At 38.4% G+C, this 21086-nt stretch overlaps 1 protein-coding gene across 3 annotated transcripts in view; it reads left to right on the forward strand.

The window, feature by feature from the left end:
- PDE7B (phosphodiesterase 7B) overlaps positions 1 to 21086 on the forward strand; it is a 170908-nt gene that overhangs the window by 66709 nt on the left and 83113 nt on the right. The gene's annotated exons all lie outside the window — the stretch shown is intronic.

Raw genomic sequence — 21086 nt, forward strand, 5'->3', positions numbered from 1 at the left:
ATGGAACTTAATTTCTTTAACTATTGGTATCTGAAGTATTATATTTACAAACTTGGGGGAGTATCTGCAATACAGAAAGATCATTGTTAAATTGATATTATTCGGCTTTGGTTTGTAAACCTCAAATAGAGTTGCCAATGCACTCAGCCAATCTGTAAATATTCAATTAAAATCACCACGGAACTTCTCCTGTGGAAGGACTTGTGAAGATGCGAATGTAAGTTAGGGCGTAGCATAAATTATTCGAGTTCCCAGCTAGCAGCTACACAATGTAACAACAATGGCAGTCACTGACAGAGTTCTGCTGGAAAGGGAAGATGAATGGCAGATGCCTCACTGGAATTTCTTGTTATCAGTAGGGAGTGTAACAACAGACATTAGTCCACTGGTTTATCACAGGTAATAATATATCCAGGGAGCTACCACATTAAAGGCACAAGTGCAACTGCTGCCATTGTACATTTGTCCTAGAGGGCTCTTGAGGCAAGTGCATGTCATAATACCTAAGAAGCCAGAAGAATCCAAATTTGCATTACTTTAATTATTAGCATATTTCACTTTTCTTAAAAAAATGAATGGCAGCATCATAAATCATGATGTCAAATTTCATTTCTTTTCTGTTGTTTGAGAACAAGACTCAGGCCTTTTGAAGTCTCTGTATTATTTGTTTCACGGGGAAAAATGACATTATAATAGCCCTCAGAACAGTTTACAGAGAAAATGCTGTTGGTTTTGGACATTTTTATTTTAATCCAAACCAGTTTCTCTGTGCCATGAAGGAATCTGTGTTTGGTTTAGGCAGAACCATCTTAGATACCACAGTTGCTTCAAATTGTGCAGCTCTTTGAGACAAAACAAAAAGTCTCTTGATAATTGATGACTGAATAAACAAAGAGGAAACTGGAGGCAGATGTTTGCTGGAAAGCTTTCTGAAATTCTAGAATGGGATGGGGGAGAGTTTGATTTTGATTTTAATCAGAAGCACCACAATTCTCTCTTCACCCTGTGCATTTCTTACTTGACATTTTTTGTTCCTAATCTTTGTTGGGGAAGGGTGTTTGCTGATGTTTAATTTTAAGTGAATTTCCAGTAGTAGATCTAGAAAGGTTTTAGGCTGGCAGCTGTGCAGCCTCAAGCCCTCCCTCTGTAAAACAGCATAAATCCCTCTAACACTGTCCTGGACAGAAATCATCTTCCTTGAAATGGAAAGATCATCTGCAGGAATTGCTAAGCTACTAGCACCTTTATCCATCTGTTTTTCACATTCTTGCTGAAGCTGCCTTGAGAGTAACAAGACATAACGCAGGATCTTATATTATGGACATATATTTAGCTCCCTTGGTGGGAGCTACACCAGAAGTATATTTTCACATAGACAGGGCCCATCATTCTGCTATTTTTGCTGTCACTATGCCCGCTTCTTTTCCACTAAAAAACTGGCCTGCTTTTGATAGCAAATGTACACCTAAGCTGTAGCTGGAAGAAGAATTTCATCAGAAATGTTTGACAAAAATCATCTTCCTGAAATTAGATCTTATAATTACATTTCAGATGAAAACTTGAGACTCACATCCAATAGCTTTTAGTGAAGTCCTTTGGCCAGTAACAAGCTTTAGGTTCAGAAAAGTTGATGTGGCGTTTAAAAGGCCGGGTTGTAAAAGGTCTGTGTGCTTCACTCTTTTATGTGGGAGGTGCATCACTGTGTGTCTCACTGAGTTACTCCAGCATATGACTGGAGTCCCTGGTGACAGCTCACAGCAGGTTCAGCTTGGCTGAGTAACCTTAGTCACAGAAGAAAATAGGATAAAGAGACAGACGTGTTAATGTTCACCTGAGGAATTCCTATAGCACCCGTGAATCCAGTATTTAGAGATGAAAACTGAAAATTCATTTGTGGAAGAAAACTAAACCACTAAACAACTCCGACAAATAGAAAAAATCCCTGTCGAATAATTCAGGAATTTTTTGATAAAAAATAAGTTGTAGCCAACATTTCAGTTTCCACCACGTTTCCTTATTGAACTTGTTCCCTTAGAGCTAACAAGTATGATCTCTAGTGACCCAGCTTTGTGGTAGTAAACTTATCTGACAAAAAGGAAGATGAGTTGGATTAACACAGTGACATGGATGACGTAACAGGAGGGATGGAGCTGAGGTAGTGCCTGTGTCAGCTGTAGATCAGTGCTGTTGTGCAGTTTGTGAGTGTCCTGCTCACGGAGAAGCTGTCTGCTTGAAAAGATATAAAATTCTGCTCTTAATGCCCTTTGCTCACTGATCCTGTGGCATCTCTTTTGTAAGAGCAGTTGTACTATACTGTAAAACAGGACTTCTTCAGTTTTAAAATAAATAAGTCAGGAGTTTTATACTCTTTAATTGTTGGTGCAATGTGTAGCAACACATTGCTCTAAATTGGATTTAATTTGGCAAGGGATGAGAATGAAGGAGGGTTTTAGTCATCTTCTCTCTGTTTCAAGTTGGCCAATGCAACACCTGCTCCCACGTTCTGGGCTGTTTTCTCCCATGAGTGCTGGTGCACAAACACTTGCCAGTTACCCTTTGACTATCGCAAAAACAAACAAACAAAGAAGCTGTCTTTAATCAAGTTTCCAAAGCCAGACCACCAGAATGAATGCGTCTTTCTTGGTAGAACAGCTCTTTGTCTGTATTTTCCTTGTCATTATAACGCTACCCTAAAGTGCTGACTGGTGTGTAATGCAAGACTTTGCGGCAAGTTATTTGTAATTTTTCCGAGGCAAAACATCACAGCAATTTGAGTCTGAGTCTGCCTCAGAAGTGCAAATGTTGATTCAAATGGGGAACTTAAATATGTATCCATGAAATAAAGCAGCAACACTGGAACAGGAAAACTGCAGGTTCAGTCTTTTAGTTATTAAGTATTGAAATAGTCACTCCCATCCCAGCCCAGTGGGACTTTGAAAGCATCCCTATATAGCTTATCAGCCAGTTAGAAAAATAATATGAACAAACTCATTGCAAACAGTCCCTGTTCACTTGAGGACTCTCAGTCATTTCATTTGGCTCACAAGCACCTGACCAATTTTTTAAGCAGAGAAAAGTTACTGTAAAGCTACTTTAAATATGAAATGAAAAAAAAATCTTAAATAAAAAAGGCAGACTTTAAAAGCAAAAAATAAATTAAATTTTAAAATTACAGCTTACTCCGCTCCAGTTAAAATCACACACTACTGAAGAAGCACTCCTAAACTGTGGTCTCTGGACTAGATGTCCCCCAAGGAAGTTATGCTATAAAATCCAGGAAGACTATGAAGTTCAGGCAAGACTTCCATTCTCCCTCATCCTAGGTGCATGTCATATCCATTACACTACAAACCCATTTCACTCTTGCACACACGTACACAACTAACCTTGAATTCCTTACTGCACATGGACAGGCTGTTCCTGCTCCGTACACCTAATGCTGCAGGCAAGGTGTTCTGCTAGGAGCTACAGGTTGTGGAAGAAGCCTTTCCCCCTGGCAGACAGTAAAATTTAACCTGCTCCCCCAATTTATGGATAACCCTTATAAATGCTAATCTGATATATAAATTCCCCGCTGAGTTTTATTTTTATATAAAGAAAAGGCATCTCTTTTCTTCTTGATCCTATTTTGTAGTGGTCAGTGCTAGAGCTTGTGACGAGCTGTACCTGGCAACTACTGAGAACAAGAACTGGAGTGAACCCAAGGGAACTCCAGAAAAAGTGCTTCTTTTCTGGAGAAAAAAGTCTGGATGCAAACAGGATGGAAAGCAGCAGTGGTTCTGAGCTCTGTCTCAATCTGAGGTTCTCTTGAGTACGCTCTCACTCAAATCTTTCAGATACCAACTAGCTTCTAAAGTTAGAAAGCAGGAAAGCAAAGCAAGAATTTTGTACCAGGCAGAGTGTTGAAGTATTTTCAATGTCAAACAAAAGTGAAATTGGAGTTTTCAGGGTCTTATCCTTGGAGGTAATCACAAAATCCTAATTGAAATTCCAAAATCCCAGTGCAGGAACATTTTTTGGATCTAGTCCATAACATCTTGATGACCCATGCCATGTTTTCACATTCACTAAGAAACAGAGACTGATAGATCTCATCTGTAATATACATGTACAGCAGCTGTAGACTGCTTCTAATCATCAGCATTCTTTAATTATTAACAAAAGTTTTATTAACTGTGAGTCAAAAACTTATTTTCTTCTGGCAACGGGCAGGGAATATAATTTTTCTTCGGGACAGCAGACGTTTCTAAAGCATTAACCCAAGATTCAAACAGGACATACATATTAAGTACAAATCCCAGGTTAATTAGAGCATTATATAGCTAAATTGATAAATAAATAATATATATCAAATAGCCATTTCTAGTAATGAATATCCCAAACAATTCTGTAATTAAGTTCATGCTTTCTTTTTCCAATTTATAGTGACTCTTCTTATTCTGAGACAGTAGATCTTACTGTTCAAAATCACCTTCTAATCTATTCTTGAGAAGCATTTTATTGGTAACACTTTTTGTTCTAATGATGCTTTTCAGTCTTTGTTGCTTATGGGATCCAAGGCTAGTCAGAAATTGAATGCTTATCTCTTTGTGGAGCGATTGTGGAGTGATCCCTGTATATAAAAGTCTTTTTTTCCATAGTGCAAGATATTTCTGTCCTTGTAATTTGCAACCACTGGCCTAACAAGAACCTGGAGTAAAATAAGTGCAAAGCAGAAATATGACCTGACTGTTTCCTATATGTACTTGCTGCTTTGTCTCTCACAGAAGAGACTTCCCCTGGATTCCCTAGCTGCATTACCACACACTACAAAGGGGAAAGTGCAATGAATGCAGTTGGCTTATTCCCCCCAGGAGTTCCCTCTGGTAGAGTATGTCAAAGCACTCCCAGCCATCAGCCTGTCAGGTCTACTCGGATGTTTTGGAAGACAGCGTGCTCTGAATGGGAATGTAACAATAGCAGGCTGATTTTTCAGCAGCCAGCACTGATAACTCTGATAAACAGTCTTCTTGAGGTAAGAAGTGACGCATATCAGAGGTTCCTGCCTTAGATGCCAAGGTTATTCGTCATGTAATTGGATATTGTTGGAAAAAAACATAATTAACCTAGACTTAAAGGCATAAGGCCATCTCGTTGATAACATGTGGTCAAAGATAATCTTTGCTGCTGAACCCACTTTAATCTTTCCTTTTCATTTACTTTTAAGAGTTGTGACCTAACCAGGTCTTACTTAAACAAAGCTACATTTACTGGCTTCATGATTATTGTTAAATTACAGACCTGATGCTCTTGGCATTTCATTTTATAGTGAGGTAAAAACTTAAGACTCTCCTAATTCAGAACTCCAGGAAGCTATCAGTTGACAAAAGCAAGGAACACTTACCTCTTCCCGTGCCTGTGGGCGTCTAGTTCTAGCTCCAGCCAACAGAGAGCAGCTGTAGTGAATACCTTCCACTACCATCAAGTTCTCTCTACACATTGGCCTATTTCATGCTACGAGGCAGCAAAAATTCCAACTGATGTACTTGTGGGACTCAATTGTGCCTGAATTTGCCACTTTCAGGTCACCCTGGGCTGTCACAAGACCTAGGCAGTCTGCTACTTCTGTCCTCACCGAACTCTCATCTGCACTTCTGCTCTACAGCTGCTCAACTATCCATCCCTCTTCAAAAATTGTGTTAGTGCTGGGTTCCAGCAGTCCCAATGGTTCCCCTAGAATTGTAGTGGAAGTTTTTATCACACTGCCTGTTGCCTGACAGGAGATTGTAGGAGGTGGGTGGTTTGGCCACCCCGGTGTGCTGAAGCTATCAGTCATTTGGTGGGCTATCTGCTGCTTCCAGGAAGTCAAGGACTATCACATCACAACAGGTTTTAGCTCCCGCCCCCAGGGAAACAAACGCATGGAAGCTCACACGGTTGTGACAAACAAAGTAGTTCCTCTGGCTCAGGCCAGCTGCAGATCCCAGCAGCCTTCTTCTCATCTCCTACCACCAGAAAATTGATACACCTCTTCTCCTTCAATACTTTGCTCAATTATGGGACAGGAAGTCAGGTTCCCTACTGTGCTCTCTTTCATATGCTAAAACCCATTTTCATATGTTTCTTTATAAACATCTTCAAACCATCCAATAAGCATTACAAAAGCTTCATCACATACAAATCCTAGGAACCATATACGCTGCCTTTTAAGATAGATGTCTGTTTGAACATCCTCTCAGTTACTAATTTGCTTTCTCATATTCCTAACATGGCAACCATACATTATACTTTCTTCCCTAAAGGCTGCACAAATAAATGAGACTTTGGCTTTTCTCCAGATATTTTCCTATTGTTAACAGGAATATCTGTTTTTAGACCCTTTCCCGTTTGTCCGTAAAGGTAGTCTTATCTTCTTGATTCATCAGTAACACTTTGTTACTGATGTGGAACTCGGGCTCTTTGAGGTAGCCTTTCCTGTAATTACTGTTTCTGTCATTAACTGTCCCCTAAAACATGGCCTATCTAAATGGGATTTATTTAGGGGAAAAAAATAATTAAAATCTAGTGGAGTTATTTGGAGGTATTTAATTTCATTGTCTCATAATTATGTAATAGCTGGTAATATTTGTAAGCTATTTTTCCATCATAGGCTGAATATAGAAAAAGATAGCCCTGGCTGAAGTTCTAGATTGTTTTGGATGAGTGAAGTGAGGAGAAGTTTGTAAGAGACTGGTACTGAGCCAAAATATCAAGATTAATATATTTCCTAGGCTTGTTTAGTCATGTTTTATGCATATGCATGTTTATGCATGTTTTTTGTATCAAACATACAAAATTAATTTACAAAAGAAATTATGGAACTTTATCATAAAGTTCTGAAGTCTTTATCTTCTCTCACTCTATTAAATTACTGCTTAAGAAGGAGTTTCACCTTGGAAAAGGAAAGAAAGCAGGGGACAATAAGGCACAGAAGGGTCTGGGTTGAAGAGTACAGATTGGGGATCTCAGCTCTAAAGAAGGAATTGTTACTGCACAATACTGAGGGCGGTTAAATTCTCTTCACAGAGAGCACACTGAATGGCCAGGGGAGCAGTGTGCTTTCTCCTTACCTCTTTTTTGTGTTTTTCTGTCCACAGTAAGAATGTTTATATCCAAGGCTTCGTGGCAGTCAGCAGAAAGACACAGGTGCTCTTCTCATCTCTCAAAATATACTGTGTCAATGTAAATACCTCATAAGAATCAAATAAGTTGTTTCTGTTGGTTAACTAGAAGGGACCCAAGGATGACTAATTCAAAAGTTTCTTCCTCTGTGAGGAGGAAGAGAAATGAAAGAGGGCAGTGGGACTTTGAGAGGGTTCACATGTATGATGAATCAGACATCCAGTTCATGTCATGTTTAAAATCAGTCAGTTCTGATTATAGAATAATTAAGGAAATTTTAAAACTCTCTGTTGCAACTTGTGTCCAACTTCAATTTTTTAACAATGATCACGGGTAATGTGCTACAGATGTGGAGAGAGAGTCTCACATTGCCAAATATTTATGTTTTTAATTCTAAATGTCCCAGAAGTGCACGTGTGGGAGTGGGAGTGTTGGCTTGCCTTGCTATGTCCGCACACATGCCTACACCACATACATGGGCATTAGAGGGAATACATAAGTTTTCTAGAAAATATACACTGCTCATTGTGCAGTACTAAGCAAATGCAAGGTACTAAAATGTGTATTTAAAAGGCATTTTGCATGGTATAATAGAGAAAAATCACTACATTGGACATGCCCTGAGAATGTAGATAATATTCCATGACATGGGACGAATTAGTCCAGCCAAGAAACGATACCACATATTTAAAAAGGCAATTTCAATTTGGTTCTTTAAAGAATGATGATACCTTTTCCTCAGCTATTATATCTTTTCCATCAGAACTTAAAACCTCAGGCTATGATTTTATGATACCAACATGCAATATGTTAAAGATACACTCTTTTAGTGAAATGATACTTATTAATTAGTTCCTGAAAATCAATTAATTTAGATGCTTCTAACTGGATTGTCTAGAATCAGGACACCCAAATCAGCAGTCTCTTTGAAAACCAGCTTCTATGTTTTACAGTCTATGGATTCATAATGAAAAGGAATTTCATACATTTAAATACTTTTTAGTGTAGTACAATTGGAAGAGTTTTATGTAAATTCTTAGCAAAATTTAGCAAAAAAAATAAGTGTTTTCAGTACTGCTGGAAATGGCACATGTGAAAGAAATGCATGAAAACTGCTTACAGATATTCAAGAATAACAACTTTCCAAAGTCTATGCTTCTCTCATAAACAACACATTGTTACTTTCAGATGAGATGGGAAAATTTTCTTCCCACCCAAGGCCACACACATCTTGGACAGAGAAATCACACACAGGAATTTCACTTACTCTGTAGAGTAAATTGGCTCATCTCAACAGCAATAGCACTTTTTCGGTATTTCGGTGAGAAGACAAGCATTTGTTGCAGCTGATTTTGGTGCTGCAGCACGCAGTGCTGGTGATAGGCCAGACAGGGAAATTCCTGAGCACGTCTCACCTCCAAAGCCTCTCAATCTCCAGCCAAGCCCATGGCTTTGCCCAGCTCGGGCCAGGCTGCACGTGGGGCTGTGCCTGCCAGCTGCAGCCCTTCAGCTGATCCGCCAGTCACGGCAGGACTGGAACAAAAGATGAATTGGGTAAGCAGTCCTCCCTGTGTTAAATTGAGGGAAATGACTCCTCACAAACCATCAAGGGGATAAAGTAACTGTGGCCTTTGTTACTTGTGACAATGACAGATGATTCTTAGAACTGGTCTTCATCCCACTTCTCTGACCAAAATATTGGTCAGAGAACTTTTAATATTTTAATATTTTCAAATTTTGCTCATAATCTGTTCAAGTTCCATAGATAAAAATAGTATTTATATTCAGCTCTCTTCAGTACTAGTCACACTTCAGTCACAGATGAACAGCAGAGCTTTCAGCTGTTACCGTAATTTGCAACTGTACCCTCACCTAATAGCCCAGGAAAGACAACACAAATAATCAAATTATTTTGAGCAACAAAAAACCCTTTTAAATGTTGTTCATAATAAAAGCAACTGAAGATGCAAGACACTTCTTGTCAACCACAACTGCCCAACCAGAACTGGGCTGGACAATGAGACAACACCACTTGAACATTGTGCCTGATGAGGGCTTTAGGGAATGTTGCAAGTACTCCCTCCCTGCCCAGGGAAAGGCTTCTCACGTGTCCTTCACACTGAGACGCTCAGGTTAGCTGGGGACACAGCCCTCTGCAAGGCCATGCAGGGCTGCCAGTGCTACCTGGCATGACTCACAGACATTGCAAAGTGATGAACTCCTACTCGACTCTGGGAAAAACACCACCATATCTGAACCTGGCTAACAGTGTTACATTTCAACATGCATTTGTTATTTGTACTGTCTTGCCAATTGCACTTGTGCCCTGAGGGTGACTAGATAGCTATAAATCTTGATAGTCCAGGTTCACAGAACCACAGAATCATTTAGATTAGAAAAGACCTTTTAGATCATCAAGTCCAACTGTTAAACTATATGTATACAACTATGTTTGAGACAGATTCTTCAAAATAAATGTGTTTAGAAGGAGGTGTAAGACCTCTGTTATTACAATATACTAACGGTTCCTTATTCCTAACATTACTTTCTTCCTCTGAAAAAAGTTAACACTATTCCCATATTATCCAAAGATAATAATTACACGTGTACAGTGTGAGAGATGCTAGTTCTGGTTTCCTTATCAGCCACCATTACCCAGTGCAGCATGGTGCTTTTTCAACTTGCATCCCTGGACTTCTTCACAGAGAAACCAGGAGGCAAGAGACAAACAAGAAACAGGCTCTAGTTCTCATTCCAGCTCTCCGTTGCCAACCATAGAAGGAGGAGGAACTCCAGAGTTTAAATAACTTAGATATAGTCAAAGTATTTAAAACTGATTTCTTAGTATCACACAGGAATTGTGACAGACCAGAGAGCTGAATTTGTATCTGTTCTGAAAAAAGTAAATTACTTTTCAAGAATATGTGTAATTTGTTACAGATCATTTGGATACTCTTCAGGTGACATCTGTAGAGACAGTATAGCTCATTTTCCTTTATTTTCCCATAAGGACAGTATGTAGGAGAGGGGAGGTGACAAAATGCCATCAATACAATGGAACTCTTTAAATAAGAATAGATATTTTGAGAACTGCTGAAAACAAAACTGTTTTGGTTATTGTGATACTTTGCAGATATTCACACAGCCATTACCATTACTGTTTTCTCGAGCTTCAGAGACAGAATTTGCAAAGTCAGCACTTTTCAAGCAATACTGCTGATACGTTTAATAGACAACAGGCAAACCTCAAAAGCTTTGGTGAGTGTGTTTTATTAAAAAACAAAAAATCAAATTTGGAATGTTTCAATTTATTTTAGTGTCTTGGAATTTAGGCAAAAAACCTGAGATCAGAATTTTCTTACGAGATTCTCTTCCTTGGAAGTGCCTTCTGCACCATTCTTATCCTACTTCTGATCTCAGCAAAAGCAGGGGTGCACAGATGACACCAAGATTTATTTATTTCTAAAGCAATGGAACATTTTGAATATCAAAACAAAAAGAAGGAAAGTTTGGTTGTTTGGACCTATACTACGCAATGTTTAAACAGCAAATGTTACAATTTAGGATGGTTGGTCTGCTTCAAATGCTACTCCACAGTCCATTACTATAATTTAGAGTATAATTAGCTTACCCAAATATCAGCAGAAAACTTAGTTGGTTAAATTGTCTAGCTCTTTTCCCATAGTTCCTCTTTGAGTCAAAGGGAAGACACAGACTCTCTGATACAGTGATTCAGAATAGAAGGCAAAGTAAACTAGCTGTCGTTGTGAAAGCCTCTCTGTTTCTTACACTGACCTTTAAATGATAATTATGACCTGTCTGTATGACATCTAGCAAAATAAGGCTCCAATAACACAGACATCTGTTATCACATTATCTAATTCAAATGATTCGTACTCCCACATACAAAATAAAATATATTGGTACTTAGTATTAAAGAAAAAAAGCTATTAGGAAAGTAATATTTGGCTCTATGCTGCAGTGAAATGACAAAAATCACCTAAAATTGATGTACATGTTAAATAAAACTACTATTTACCTTTAATATTTAAATATATAAACTATGAGCTTAATATTTATCATCTTATCTAGAAAACCATCACCTGCTTGATAAATGTCTGCTACTTTTTTTTTTTTTTTTAAATGCAAGTAATTAGCCATCCTAAACATCTACCAGTCACTGAAGGTGTGCATGTTATAGGTGTGTATGGTCAGAGAGATGGTGGATGCCCCACCTCTGGAATCATTCAAGGCTGGCCTGGATAGACCTCTAAGCAATCTGATCTAGTTGCAGATGTCCTTCCACATTGCACAAGCTTTGGACTAGATGACCTTTAGAGGTCCCTTCAAATCCAAATTATTCTATTATTCTCTTTGACCATGAATTTTCTCCTTCATTGTTTAATCTTGCTTCAACAGGAAAATTTCTGCCAGTTCCTCTATCACAGCACATTGGTCCCAGCCACAGAAAAGGACATCAGCTGCAGAGCCACCAAGGTGGGGGTTTTACCATTACTGCTGCAAAGATATTTGAGTGCTGCATCAGGTCTTCCTCTGCAAGCCACTGAGCTCTTTACTCAAACCCATCCTCATTCTTGCTCCAATGGTTTCTGTGGCTTCCACACACTTCCATAGACAAAACGTTCAATAAAATAGCAAGCTGGGTTTGGTTTTTTTCAGTGAATTCAGGCTGCCTTAGAAAAGGCAGTATTTTTTTTTTTTTCCCTAAAAAAAAGTTATTTGCAATTTTTTCTGTGAGGGAAAGGTTGCTTCTTGTTTCTCATTTTGTTAGGAAAACAACCAGCATTGCATTCTGACCTTTTCTGGTAATTTTCCTTCACTATTGTTTTGTTAATTTATTTAGACTTTAATATTCTAACATGTTTATTTAAATGTTATTCAAATACCAGGTTAAATGTTATTCAAATACCAGGTTATAGGATCTCTTATTATATTGCAATGTTTTGAGGTTATCTCAACAGAATACTCACTACATCAAAAGGAAAAAAAAATATTTTCTCAGAAGTAATTTCCTGCAAAAATTTAAATTCTCTTGATGGACATTTGGTTTTAACTTCTAACTTCTAATAAAAAAATCTGACATTTTTGTAAAGCAAATTCTGCTTTCCAACTTGCTACTGTTAACATTACTAGTATTATCTTAGGAATTATATTCTGAACTACAGAATCAGGATTTTTAAAATAATATATTAATTAACCAGCAGACAGTCCTAGATCAGCACACACTTCTGTTTCTGATATAACTAGAAAGGGAAGTTTATGTTCAGGCCAAAATGAGACTTAAATAAGTATTTCCTATTTGACTTACTCAAGCACATGTTACGGCATAGTTGGAAATCTGATATTTGACCATTAAGAAACCAGCTGATGTAGATAGCAAATGTCAGCAAAGGAGATGAAGTTCATTTTCCAATTCATTGGCACAGGAAACTAGTGGTTTAATAGGGTAGTAGGCCAATGGATGCTGGATGGTTTTTTCCACACAGTCAGAAAATTTGGTAAAAGTTACATCACTTCCTTGCACACTAGCCCTGCTAAATAGTTTCCTGTGCCAATGTTCCAGCTGAAGTTGGAAATACTGAAGGATTCCTTTCCCTTTCTGAAAAGCCACAGTTAGTGGTGGCTGAAATCAGTTTCATCTGGTATTACTTGAACATCGATATTATACTTTTTTAAAAGCCAGCATCAACTATGTAATAGGTTTCATCAAAGTGCATAAGAAGTTCCTGACAAAAATAACATAAGCCATTTTACTTACTTAGTATATTCACAATATTCCCTTAAAAAGAAGTGAAAAGATAGACTAGGCCATCATTTGGACTTTTTTTTTAAACTCTGATTCTGGGACACAGTAACAAATACTCTGTAACATCTCCTCTACTCAAAGTGCTCAAGAGCTGTATGGACAGTGAATATAGAAGTGGGGAGCAAAATTTTCCCTGGAAGTTCAATGCTCCCTTGATCATGGAAATTGTCTTTCCTTGGCTGATGGAAACCAACAGCAATCTCCCTCAGTCAGCTTCTCTGAGTGTGATCATAACTCTACGGACTCCAGTAAAAGGGTGATTGTTTCACAAGCCCATGCTTACACAGAGAAGAGTGCACCTGTCATTCTAAGGATCTGAGCCTGGTTTCTGAATTAAGCATCTTCAGGTTGCAACTGAAAGATTCTGATAGTGGGAGCACTCTTACATTTAGCTGTCATCCCACCCCAAGGTGGCTGAAAAGGGTTTTGCTGTTTCTAGGGGACCTCTGTCAGTAGAAGGCAAGCTAAAGAGTGTAACCCAAAAGTCTTAAAAGTTTTTAAAGTCTCTGGCATTAAGTAGCCAGTGATACCTTGTAGTTGATTTGGCACAAGATACTGCAAACCTCAGAAAAATAGATTGAAAATATTGCAAACCTCAGAAAAAAACCACAAGTAAATGTAGTTCCTAGTGCTGAACAGGTGGAGAAAGGGAGCGAGCTTTTGACTGACAACGCCACCTGAAAACTTCTGTAATTGCACCACTACTGATGGAAAGTGATGTTTATGGATGTCAGTACCATGACTGAAGCTCACATTTTGATATGTGGCTAATGTCTGGGGAAAAATCTGTGTATAGTACAGTATTTTCATGACCATCTTTTCAAAATAACCTGAATACTTTCTTCTTTTACTAAGCATTTGTGGGTTTTAAATGTATCTTACAATTGCTGTGTATCTAAATTATTTTTGCTATCATAAAAGCTGTGCAGAGCCTGGCAAAATCACATGTGTTTGCCTGGATTGGAAAAAAAGAATTGTAACATATCTTAGGAAACACTCAAAAACAATTATGGTTTTACATATTGTCAGGATATCTTGGAAAGCACAGTACAGTTGGAACTACATAACTGAGAGCAACCTGCCCAAATACAACTGAGAGAAAAAGGTTTTCCAAAAAGCCTTCCCTCCATCTGCAGATCTAATGGAGAGAGCTTTTCCTCCTAGGCTGTCTACTCTGAGTTTTTTCCTTCTGCAGCTTCATCAGTGTGAATATATTTCAAAAAGAATCGGTAGTGAAGAAAAGAACCCATGTGTTTGCATGATTATCAGTGGATTTTGAGTGCATGGTAATAAAATGCCAGGACAGGGGTGACAGCGTATTTCCAAAGCTGCTCATCCCAGTGGAGCTACATTTACACAAATGCATTCGTAAGAAATGCAAAGAGCTTGATTACAGTAAATATGGCCTGATTTTGCAGTCATGAGAAACTAGGTCAGAGGGAGCTTAGTTTATCACTAGGATATTTGTGCATCATTGTTAGGCCTTTCCCACGACTTCCCAGCAGCATCTCCAGTCTGTCCCCACAGCAAACTCCACCCACTGCTGTCATGCAAGATGCAAAGAGGGAAATGAAGCTGTAGGACTTCTGTGAGAGGGCAGATAATGTCAGCTTTGGGATATACACATCACTGGAATGCTGATGTGCAGGCAGCATAAAGTACAAAGTGTGGATACGACCTGAGCAGAAGCGTAGGTATGGTACTCAAGTATCGTAGATATTTAATCTGAAATACTTAGTGGCCTAGCTATTCAACATGACCAAAGTGTCAAGCTTATTTAGTCAGAGATAGTAATAAGTCTGCAACCAGAATGGCATCAGGCAAAATGCAATTCAGCTGTATTATTTTACTCTTGCATTGCAAATAGAAATAAATTTGGGAGAGGTCTGCACCTATGCAATCATGATGCTTGTTATAAGGTCTAAATGGGATTATACAAAGAAATAAATTCACCATTAATTATTAAAGTCAGATAAGACTGAAGAATAACGAGGATACTCAGAGAGATACTCTGCAATATTAATATATGCCATCAAATACCCAATAAGTTAACAAAATTAAGAAAATGTATTAATTTTATTTAAAATAGTGCTTCCTTTCCTAGTCAAATACTAATCTCCATTTTAAAAGCGAAAAGGAAAACCTAAGTTATCAGATCTACAAAAGAGGGAGCAAGCACTATTATTTGTCTGCATATTTCTTCATATTTACGCTCCATTTAGTCTTACGGTATTAAGCTTTCTTTGACAAAAGATTTAAACTTGATATCTCTTAATGCAGATTTCGTAGCTACTCACTTTTATAATTTCAAAAGACAGAAAAAGACAAAATCATAGGCACAAGTCTTTTCTGTATACCATAAGGGACAAGGACACCGCAGGCCATGTGGCCACCCATGCCATCTCATTAAAGTAAGAGGTGACAAAATAAACTTTTCAAATGTGGCACATCTCTCATCTTTCAAATTGATGCAATAATTTTTAGATACATAGGTCCCAACGGAGAAAAAAATCTATGCACATGCTCAGCTTTAAAGATGGCAGCAATCCCTTTGAGTTCATTGAGACCATACAGTTACTTACTATTAGTTATGTATTTAAGGGATGGGTGTCTCTCACATGGTTAGTTTCTTTTTCTACTCAGCCCTCAGCCTTTTTTCACATATTCCCTAAAGGGAATCCTGTGGGATGCAGACATTATTCTTTTCATAGGGTTGTTTCATAAAGATGACTACTAGCATGTCCACCATCCCAAATAACAGGTTATTATTTTCTACCTACCTGATTTCTACAACATTTTCAAGTTGATGCAGTGTTCTTAACCTCCCACTCCATTAGCCTAGTCCATCATCAGGCATCTATTACACTGATCACTCTGTAAACTCAGGCAATGAGTTTTAAGTCCCTTGACCTTGCCTTTGATCAGGTAAATTTTGTTGGTGTGTAAGAATTATGGGCGGGAATAAGCTAACAGACCATCAGATACATTGTGCAACACAATTAAATATCCTGCTGGCAATTCCCTTTTCAATTTGCTTTCAGCCTATCATTATTATTTTCTTATTACGGCTTATTAAGTTGAGATGAGCCTATTCTCTGTTATTTTCTATTTCCTTTAAAGCCACATGGAATTTTGCTATTTACTGTGGTAGATTTGAATCATCAGATTCAGTATGCTGAACTTTTAATTTTCCCAAGAAAGCAAAGGAAATATTACACAACCTCAATGTTTCCAATTATTGACTTCTGTTTATTCCTTTACTGCAAGCATTTTTTGCTTAGTTAGTAGTACAAATTGTTAATCCTAAAAATTTATTCTCTCACTTGCACTAGGAATGAAAAAGGCATTTTCTCCTTGCCTTACAGAAGTCAAGCAATCCTTATTCCTCCATTTCCAGAACCTTTTTCCAAGGAATCTGATTAACTGATGAAAACAACCAACAGTTTATGAACCCATAGAACACTACAGACTGTCTTCTACATTTCCCAATAGGTGAGGCTCTCAAGGTGTGATGATATGGCAATATTAAGCTCAGGCAATATTAATTAATTAATTCATTGTACCATGCTCTTAGCAGTTAAGCTCATTGCTCCTGACAGTGAGTTGGTAGCAGGTAAAAAATCTTCTACTGTGTACCTTTATGCATGAAAGAAAAGTTAGTGAATTGTTGAGAATTCGTAGTAAAAATACTAAAATAAATTCAAGATTTGGAAAAATGCTCGGAGATAGAGTTTAGAGAATTTGATATGTTCACTTTAGAGCAAAGACACAGCAGCTGTCCTCAAATAAATATAAATATTTTTCATATTTAATGAAGTAATTGTAATGATAGCAGTAACTAAGAGTAATTGTTCATACTAGTAAGAATGACATAAAAAATAATAGGCATCTGGAATGAGACAAATGTGGGGCAAAGAATAAGAGAATTATACTATAATTTTTTAAGTGATGAAAGAAACCTTCCAGGAGGTTATTAGAAAAAAATCTGCATAACTATGCCTGCTTATGTTTTTTCTGTCATATTCCCCAACTTTCTTAGGCACTCTGTTCCCTTGTCCCTTTTAAAAGTTACTTGCTTGCATTCTTGTTTTCTCTGTTGCTCGGATTATGCTGCCCTGCAAATGTGCACATTCTTTTTTTATTTTATTTTATTTTACACTCTGTGCAGGGACTGTGCCCTTGCACTTGCAATCTTCTCTTCTACATGAAACTCACCCCCCTGAAACCTCCTAAAACTTGATTTGGTGATAGTGTCATCTCCTGATTCTGACCCTAGGCAATGGCCTCACCTATCGTCTCTGCATGACTGTACGATCCTTCAAAGAGAGACAAAGGAATACTTTTCACAAGCAACTACTGATTTAAGATGATTTCACTAGTAAAGGCTGTCTAAAGACACATGCTTTACACTTTCTAAAAAATCGGTATCTGATAGTCTTTGAACTGATCTCTACATTTGGACTCCTTAATGTTCATGAATCACTTAAAAATTGGCAGTATTTTTCCAAATTTTTAAAATAATATACTGTAAAAACACATTATGTAAAATCTTTTTAGGTGTCTGTTTGGAAATGCAAGTTCTGACACAATGCAGTGGTGGGGGTTAGCTGAAAGAATAGGAAAAGTTTCCAAAAGTAATGACTCTGCCATGCTAATAATTTATGAGCCATTTTTTCAAACATCAGCTATCAGATGGAAGTGGGAGGAATAATAGAATATAACTTCTGCTTTACAATGGCCTGTTAATACAGAAAGGCAAAGGCGCCTGTACTCTAAGGAAGCTGTCAGCAAAGCTGCAGGCTGGAGGTCCCAGTATCGCTTACAGTACTGGCAAGAAGGAGACCACTGCTGGGGAATGAAGCTCGAGGAGGGAAGCAAAAGGAAAAGGCTGTTGGGGGGGTGGGGGGTGTAGAAGAGGAGAATCAAGGATCTTTCTTCACCATTCTTTTTTTATAGCTTTTGTATGTCTGGACTGATTTGTTGTGGGAGAGCTGTTGGAGACAGTATATTTGGCACAAGACAGGGTAGCTCAAAGCCAAAAGGATGGTGCTATTGCCAGTTTAAACTATGGCTTTTCTTTTCTTTCTTTTTTTTTTTTTTTTTTTTTTTTTTCCTTCCCCCCTCCCTCCTTCTTCTTTGAAGGAAGGAAAAGAAAAAAAAGGGGAAGAAAGGGATTTGCAATGAAAACCAGAGCAGTGGGTTAACAAGAACCCTGCAGGCTTCAGTGGACTGGAAAGATACACGAGGCACTTCCTCTACCATCTGGCATACAATTCTGCTGCTGCTGCTGCTCTTAGTACATAACTTTGGAGTGAATAATCAAACAAGTAAAACTTTTTAAGAGACACCAACCATGAAACACCAGCTATTAATCTGTCAGCTTACCCTCTTCCCTTTTCTCCCACCACAGTATTCCTCTCCTCAACTCTTCCAATTCTCATATCTACCTGTGAAAATATGCACTGCCTTGTCATGCTTTCAGATTACTCCATTTGCCTTCTTTTTGGCATTGCTTCTCAGAATGAATGAGGGACAGAGCTAATACATTTATATTTCTCTTGTAATCACTAAGCTTCTTTAACTTGGAGTCTGAGAGAAATGCAATTGGTAGAAATAAAGCCATCCATCTCTGCTGAACTATTTCCTTCAAATATGACTAGAAGTGTGAATGCAAAAGAGATATTTTAGATAGGCCGAGCTTGAAGGACTGTTTAAAATGCAGTTACAAATGGCTGGGTGCATTGCTGTGTAGAAGTATGTTTTATTTCTGATGGATTTTCTTAAATGAAAAGCATGATGTTGAGGTCACATCTTCAAGTCGGGTAAATCATCACAGCACAGCTGAAGTCAGAGAAACAGAAAACGTGCAATATCTGAGCATTTTGCCAATTAGAAATCTCTGTGAGTGATGCTACAGCTGATTTTTGGTGCTAGAACTCCTCATATTCAAATACAGATCTTCCAGGCTTTCCTGTGAGCAGCTCTTATGTGGCTCCATTCTTATAATGAAAGAAAAAAAGAAAGTAAGTTACAGCAAAATCTTGGGTGAATTAAAGATAAGTAATCACTGAATCGGAGTACAACTGTGAAGCATAAGTTTATTAAGAATAAGATGAATTAATTTACAAACATACCCATTAATGCCAAGCAAAATTCCACCCCCCCCGCCATTCACAACTGCTGATCCTTAAACGGGCCAGAAATCAGAAAGAAAAAAAAATTCAAAACCAAAAACTTCAGGCTATCTAAAACAGTTGTTTTCATCTAAGAGTAATTTTACAAGAGAAAAAGTACATACAGTTCATTAGGTTTATTACATGGCTTCTTGAAATACTGATACTATAACAACAGATGTATTTCAGTTTATTTTTTGACTGGCCTCCTCCTTTGTACCTGTAGAACTGGAAGTGAAAACAAATACAACAATTAATCCTGATCCTATCCATAAGACAGGTGACCCAAGTGACCCAACCACAAATGATACAAAACCTTTCACAGTTTTAAGGACACAAGAAGGTAGCATAGATTTTGAAATCTCAGAAGATTTTTATTGCTGCTATCAAGAGGGCTGGTGGCTAATTTCTGTTGAACACTTAAATATTCAGGTATTCATTTAAAAATTAGTCCAGACATCTGTGATACATTGCCTTCCACAATGTCTGGTATATTTTATCACAGAATCATTATAGTTGGGAAAGACCTCCGTGACCGTGAGTCCAACCTTTGGCAGTACATCACCTTGTCAGCTAAACCACAGCGCTAAGTGCCTCTTTCAGTTATCGCTTGATCACTTTTTGCATCCAGTGAAGCTGGAAATGGCAGCCTTTCTTTCAGAGTGCTCTGGCACTTCTGCTCTTTGCCACAAAACACAGAGGTAGACAAAGAGGAAAAGCAGTAGCTGAAAAAAGTTACTGCAACTCCTTGTTGTGCAAAACCAAAATGAAGTAGTTGGGGTGTATGGTTTAAACCACCCAGCAGGCAGAGAGTCTTCAAAGGCTTCTGGATTTCTGTTGCCTAGTTTATCCCTTTTTGACAGGAACGGTGCTTTAAAGAGTAATTGCATGAGACACACCAATTTGAAACACCTAAAGTATCACAATAAACCATATGAAAATAGAACCAATAAAATTTGCCTTTCTAGAAGATTATAATCGCAGATTGTATGAATGTGTCAATGCTTGTGCTACTGCACTGCACGCCATCTATTTCTTTGTTCTTAACTCCTTTGTTCAATGAGTCAGGATATCCTGACATAAAAGACTGCAAAATATCAGCACAACAACAATACTACACTAATTTGGAAGTGCTTCATAATTTTCAAGGCAAAGCTACCGACAGTAGAGGGCTAATAGTATGGCACTGCAGTCTGCAATCAAAACCTAAGCAAACCATCAGAGTTGTCAGTTTGAGGTTGGAACATCAAGATAAACAAGGCAGAGATCCTGCAGCAAGGGAAACAGCTTGATGTTAATATGAGGAGGAAAGACTTGTGCACTCTGTTTTCTACATGTAAAAGTGTTAAGTTTCAGTCGATTTTCTTGGCTTCTCCTGTCTGAAGGAAGATCCAGCTTGTTTGACGGTTTACTTTTCCATCTGGAGCGAAGGCAGAACACTGAATGTAACCCAGAGAAGACAAACCTATTAACTATGCATGCTAGGGAGCGTTATAATGCCCACTAACATCCCATTAAGTAAGTCTTCGGCAATTTTACTGAAAACTAGGTGCCGGTACAAGAGGTGAACCTCCATCCCTCTCCTGTACGCTCCGTAAACTGAGAGACAGACCAGCACCACGAGCGGGCCAAAAGGGCTATATTGTATAAAGGCATTATAAATGTTGTGAAAATCGCACGGCCCCTCCGGGCTCGGGATCCAAGGAAAGGCCGGGTGCTGCTACAGGGTCTGGCCAAAGGCAGCCCACAAGGCCGGGGAAGCCCTCGCTGACAGCTGCGCAGCCCCAGCGCGCCACCTCTGCTGCTGCATGAGACAGAGCACTCCCCCGGGCGGCTTTGCCTTGTTTTTAAAGATTAGCGATTAATAATTGCCTCCTTCGTCTTAGTCTGGCAGCGACCGCTGCCACCAGGCACTACCCTAACGTGAACCCGTTCCAGGTGGAGCT

This window comes from Hirundo rustica, chromosome 3, assembly GCF_015227805.2.
Source record: "Hirundo rustica isolate bHirRus1 chromosome 3, bHirRus1.pri.v3, whole genome shotgun sequence".
NCBI lineage: Eukaryota > Metazoa > Chordata > Aves > Passeriformes > Hirundinidae > Hirundo > Hirundo rustica.